Raw genomic sequence first — 6,000 nt, 5'->3', positions numbered from 1 at the left:
CCGTTTTTGAGGAGTAAAAACGCCCATTTTTTATTTTTCCTTAAGTTTAAGCAATTTCTTCGTCATGAAGGACTACTGGTATCAACCTAAACTTTTTTTTCTATTCTTATAGTATACATAACTAACTACACAACAGGAAAAAAATTAGCTTCTTACTTAAAGTCCTTCATCGACTTTCTTAGGCTTAAAATGACGAAAACGGCACTTTTTCAATCATGATTCAACAACCGAAAATTTCTTATTAGGCTTGACTTAAATCTTTTCTTTTTATGCACAAATAAAAGTTCATTCTTTCACCTTTGAAATACGACGTATTTGATCTTCTTACTAATTTAAATAAATTTGCTTGAGCTTTTTGAAAAAGGATCAAAAATGACAAATTTTATTTATCCGCGGAGCAAAAAAATAGCCATATCTCAGGAATAAAATTTTTCTCAGAAAAAAATATAACAGTGTGGGGGAGTACAGAATATTGGTACATAATACTTACCAAATTTCATCAAGATCAAAAATGGTGCGGCATGAAATTTTCTGAATTTGTTGATTTCATATAGAATGACCCGAATATATTTATAACAAAAAACATGCATTTAAAAATTACAAAATTTATTTAGTAATTCGAAATGTGTCCTAGTAACAGTAGGGTACGTGACGGATGCTGCATGCATTGATTAATGGTGCAATTTTTTATAGGGCTGCGGAGTCGAAAGAAAAATGGCCGACTCCGACCCGACTCCTAGATTTTGAAACGTCCGACTCCATTTATTTATATTTATTTATTTATTTTCTCAAATCTCCCCCCCCCCCATGGGAAGGGGGGAAACCTTTAAACAGAGATTGAAAGATTAATTCCTTTTTATGAAATTTTCGCGTTGTATTTTATTCTAAACCTAAGATGCATACAACGTTAGAAGTTCAATTTGAAAATCAAATTATCACGTAGTTGCGATTTCTAAAATGAGATTACTTTAAAATCCCATCTTTAAAAAATTCAAAAGGATAAATTTGCTCCCCTTTAATGTTTAACAAATAGGTGTTGATCAAATCCCGTGCTTTCAATTTTTCAAAGCTGTAACTTGAGAGGGAAAAAAAAAAATTCTGCTAGGTCAAAAAAACTTTTCATGAGGAGGCCCCCCCCCCCTCCCGTTTGACACCTCAACTTAATTTCAGGGACTAAAAATTAAATTACTTTAACTCTGGAAAAATTCCACAATAATAAATCTTGAATTTCATCTTAAAAATGTCAACGAAGACATTTCACTATATTGCAGGGACACAGGTCGGGTACATGTACGTCTGGAGCAAATTTTACACAAATTGCGGCGGTATACGGTTTTGTATGAACAGCTTTTACTATACCTACATTTCTTGGCTCAATTTTAATTTTGATTTTATTGGCAGCTTTAGAATTTTCCTTAATATGAAGATTTTAGGATTAACTACAATTATTGAGTAAAATAACCAATAAATCATGTACTGATTTTATTTTGTACTTTTTAGTGACAACCAAGCTTTCTTAAGATAAAGTCTTTAGATTTAAAAAAGCATTTATATTTTATCGGATTTTTTGTATTTGCGGTTTCGTACTAACACTTACTTAATTTACTAAGCACCGTCAGAAGTTTCCCGACTTGCTCAAGCGATACATTTCTTTTTTTATTTTATAATAACTGAGATCGAGGTAAAAAATATATTATTACTTTTATATGAAAGTAATTACTTAGAAAATGTCAGGCATCAAAATTGTTTGCTGACAGTTACTATCAGTTAAATAAAGTTTAAAAATAAGCAAACTAGGAGACTGCGGCGTAGGTAGCTGTTACAGAAAGTTCGATAAGCAATCAAGACAGCTGGTTACCACAATGACAGTTATTTTCTTATTAGTAGGCCTTTATACATGTAATCAAATTAATTAGTAGTCAGTTTTCTAAAAATTTTAAGAAGAGGCAGTGAAAGAAAAAAAAAAAGAAACTCGGAGTCGGCATGTTTTCGAATGACTCCGACACCCCAAAATCACTCCAACTTCGACTCCACAGCCCTGATTTTTTACCTTTACTTTCGTATGCATGATCATTAAGTTTTTTTTCTGTCTATTTTTGGTTTGAAACATGGACATCGAACACATAAACATCTATGTTACACTACCGATACCATACCAGTAAAGGGAAAGTTACTCTTGGAACGTCATCTGCTTTGACATGTAGAAGCGTAACAGCTTTTTAACTATTGAATGGCTAAAAGTAGTTTCCTCTAGTTCAGCATTTTTTTATTTCTTTGATAAATGGAACCCTTTTTAATATCCAGGTTTTTAATGGAACCCCAGGTTTATCTTCATTACTAAAGTTCGAATGCTGCGCTCAAAAATGGCTTACTTGCAATAAAAACGAAAAATATTCCAAACAATACTTGTTATGATCAAAAAATAACCCGTTTTTGTAAAGAAATAAGTGTCATTTCAATAACAATTTCGTATTCTTGTACTAACACAATCGTTGCTCATACATTGACAATAATTGAGTTTTTAATCCACAGTTCGTTTTAACGTTTTCTCTGCGGCTTCAACGGGAAATATTGATTGAATGTTTCGCTCAGGACTAATTTTTATTGATTTTTTTTTCAGTGACCATTTAGAATTAAAAAAAGAACGCGGAACCCTTGGGTTCCCCGGAATACAATTTAGAAATCGCTGCTAGCACAAATGTTAGAAAAAAAAAAGGATCACTAGATATCAAGAAGATGCTTTAAAATGAAACATCTTTACTAAAATTTGCTTGTAGTATGGAGTAGGAAACTTAATATTGGGTGATGGGATTATTACGCTTTTCATTTACAATAGAGTTCTTGTGTCTAGATTGGGAGTTAAACTAATTATTAAATCGGTTTAAATAAAACAAAATTTCCAATGCCGGCTGTTGCAATTTTACCGTTCCGGTGGAAATTTTAAAATACCACTCTCTTCAAAGTTTTCTTTTTTTCCCCTGACTTTTAATTTCCCAAACACTTTCCGATTTCATTTTTCATACAATTGTTTTAGCTTATTCATGTCCAATTAACTAATCTAGCGAAATGGTTTAACCTGCCTCGAAGAGCTGTGTAAGAAATTTTATAATAAAATGTCAATGTTGAGAAACTGCTCTACACTTTACAGCGTAAGAAAATAAAATTCTTTAGAGTAATGTCAATATATTTTGCGAAATCTCTACTCAAAAAGTTTTAAAATTAAATTGGACATTCATTATCGCGCCACAGCACGCGTTTTCAACAAGCGCATTTTTTTTTTTTTTTTTTTTTTTCATGTTTTCAATAGTTGCTAACTATTTGTGATGCGATTTTGTAGTACCGTAATCCCTCGTTACATCGCGCCTTATTATACCGCTCATTCTGGTATATCGCAATTTTTCCTTTGTCTCCCGAAAAATGATATTAAAAAAAATGTTACTTTACATCTCAGTTACATTTCTCAAAAAAATTTCTTCTCTTTTCATATAACCAATGAACAAAACTGGAATGCTTTCCATTGAATTAAGTCGTTGCTTTAAGTTGCAACTTTCCACCATTAAAATTAAAAAAAAAAAAAAAAGAACTTTGACATCTTGAATTCAAATTAGGTTTTTCGCACACGAGTGTGTGTGTGTGTGTGTGTGTGTGTGTGTGTGTATGTAGGCGTGTGTGTTTGTGTGTGGGGGGTATGTGTATGTAGGCATCATGTGTGTGCATGGGGGGGGGGGTAGTTGTGTGTATGTGTTTATGTGTGTGTGTATGTGTAGGTATCTGTATGTATGCGTGTGCGTATGTGTTAGTGCGTGTAGGTGTATGTATAAGTGTAGGCAAGTAAGTGACGCAACCTGGAGACTGTTTTCGCTAGAGGAGCAGCAGCATCGTGAGGCGACCGGCCGACGGTGGTGCTGCAGCTCAAAAAAAAAAAAAAAAAAAGAAATTAAATTATTTTTCCATAGTTTAAGAGAAAAATTGACTGACAAATTTTCTTTTATTTCTATTTAATTTCTTTTCTTATGATAGTAAACTAATATTTTTGTAGATGCATATTTAAGTAATCGTTACGTCAATTGAATTGTTACTTTTTGTGACCTCGTTACATCACGTTTTCGAATATATCGCGTTTTTTTCTTGTCGTCCGGGAAGCGCTATATATGAAGGAATTGCTGTTCTCTGGGGGACGGAATTCGAGAAAAAACTTCCAATTCAAGTAACAAAAGCAGTCCTTCTTAAAAAGTACAACTTTTTCTATTTGACATTGAAATCAAACTTTTAGAAAAATAAAGTCAATCCCGCTTGGTTCCTTGCAATCCCGAACTCCAGCGGGATTGAGAACATTTGTTCGAATCTCGTACCTTGTTCTATCGAAATAATTCGTTTCATGATTGACGATAGCTTGTTGGAATTTAGCGAAAATTGTTAGAATTGATCAAATACTAAAACTGGTCGGGAAAGGGGGAACATGGAAATCGTATAAAATGCATTTTAGCTCAAAATTAATAAACGCTAACTTTTTTTTCGCAAAATTCAGCAAAAGATAATAACAGTTGACTTGGTGTGCACTGTGGCTGTTCGAAAGTATTTTTACATTCCAAGGACGTTATTTGAATAAAATTCAGAGCACGCAAGCTCCCCCCACACCCCGTTTTGGCTTGACCGTATCACGCATTTCATCTGCTTTATGGAAAAACCGACACTATGTATATTACATATTAAAATGTCAGTAATCCAACGTTATTAAGCACAAAACTTGCAATTGATAACGTTGGATTACTGACATTTTAATTTTTCAGCACAAAGGTATTTATTCTTTATATTACATATTGTTTTACTTGCACTTAAGCAAGACACATTAAAGGCCTTTTGGGGGGGAAAGGTTGCTTCCCCTTCGCCACTGACGTAAAACTACTAATTCTCGATGTCGTGCGAGAGAATGCGTAACCGGTTTTGTTCTTGGGGTCGTCGTTGCGTGGAACAAACATTTTCACCCTGAGGAAACGCTTTGACCGTAGAATCGGCAGTAGATGTTTGGGTTTTTGCTGGAAGAAGTTCTACGTGGATCGAACGAGCTCGGTAAGTACACGCTTCTCTGTTTATCCTCAGATTTTTAGAACTTGAATGTTCAGTTACATTTTACTAAGCTGCTTTCAATCATTTAATGTGATTTTTCCGCAGATTTTGTAAAAAATTATATTGAATGAATTTAAATAAGTTTTATTCGCATTTCCTTCTATATATTTGTACATTGAAGCAACAAGAACCGATGCCAATTTTGACCAAATTTAATTTCTGATAGTAATCTGCCCAGTATGATGCACACAAAGTTAAAAACTTTTCAGTGCAACAACAACCAGTATGATGCAGCTCCGCAGTATTGAGTTATAAATTAAACAGGGGTACCCCCACCCCAAGAGCAGTGGCACCCCAATATTAAGGTGATAACACCCCCAAAAAGAGAAAAAAAACCTTGACACCGCACCACCTGGTGGGCATCCCTGTAGCAAATCTCATTTATCCTACCAATGTTCTAAATATTTGTTTTTTTCAACAATCAGTGCTCTTATTTGGATCTAAAACAACTGTCACTTAATTCAAGAAAAATTAAAATTAATTTAAATTGCATGTACATTAGGGTAGTTCAAAAATGCATGTAAAAAAGTTTCTCATAGATACCAGGACACCCCTCAATTTTGTTACACTTGTGGATAATACAATATTTTTGACTTTGAGTGTTGTTTCAAAGTACCAGGGTCGGATTTACGATTTTTCCAAGCCGGGGCAAAAGCTTAAAACTGCCGCCCTTGCCCATCTTCCTTCAAGTTTTTTACATTGAGTTTCACTAAAAAAAAAAAAAAAAAAAAAAAACCTCAGAAATTGGGTAAATTTGCAGCCCCGGAAGCTATCGCCCGGGGCAAAGATCCCGACTAGATCCGGCATTGCAAAGTTAAGATGTATTACTAATTGCTTATGATAGATAATGAAACGAAATACATATGTCTGATA

The sequence above is a fragment of the Uloborus diversus genome, chromosome 9 (genome assembly GCF_026930045.1).
Source record: "Uloborus diversus isolate 005 chromosome 9, Udiv.v.3.1, whole genome shotgun sequence".
NCBI classification, from domain to species: Eukaryota; Metazoa; Arthropoda; class Arachnida; order Araneae; family Uloboridae; genus Uloborus; species Uloborus diversus.
The sequence above is the reverse complement of the archived record's forward strand: the minus strand, read 5'-3'. Positions refer to the sequence as shown.